Source organism: Propithecus coquereli, unplaced genomic scaffold (genome assembly GCF_000956105.1).
Source record: "Propithecus coquereli isolate 6110/MARCELLA unplaced genomic scaffold, Pcoq_1.0 Scaffold7, whole genome shotgun sequence".
Lineage (NCBI taxonomy): Eukaryota > Metazoa > Chordata > Mammalia > Primates > Indriidae > Propithecus > Propithecus coquereli.
In genome coordinates, this window is record NW_012153062.1 from 24425217 (window position 1) to 24425554 (window position 338).

The window sequence follows — 338 nt, forward strand, 5'->3', positions numbered from 1 at the left end:
AAAAGCAGAATTTTGAATCCTGGTGTAACTACAGACACCAAGCTTTTAAGGATTACCTGCATTGCTGAGATGATTTTTTTCCACTTTTAAAACATCAAAACATAGCTATGTAATATTGGAGATAAACACTGAAAAACTAATTTTCTCAGGAGTTTACTGCTCCACAGGAGCTAGCTCCAAAGTTTTTTCTTCTTTCAGTATTCGCTATTAAGTTCATCACGGTTAACTCAAAAGAAAGTACATCCTTACCTGTTTTCCTCTTAGGCTGCAGGTTATATAGTTCTTTACATTAACAAAAGGGCTCCTTCCTCCTTTACCCCAACATTTTGTTTTCTGTC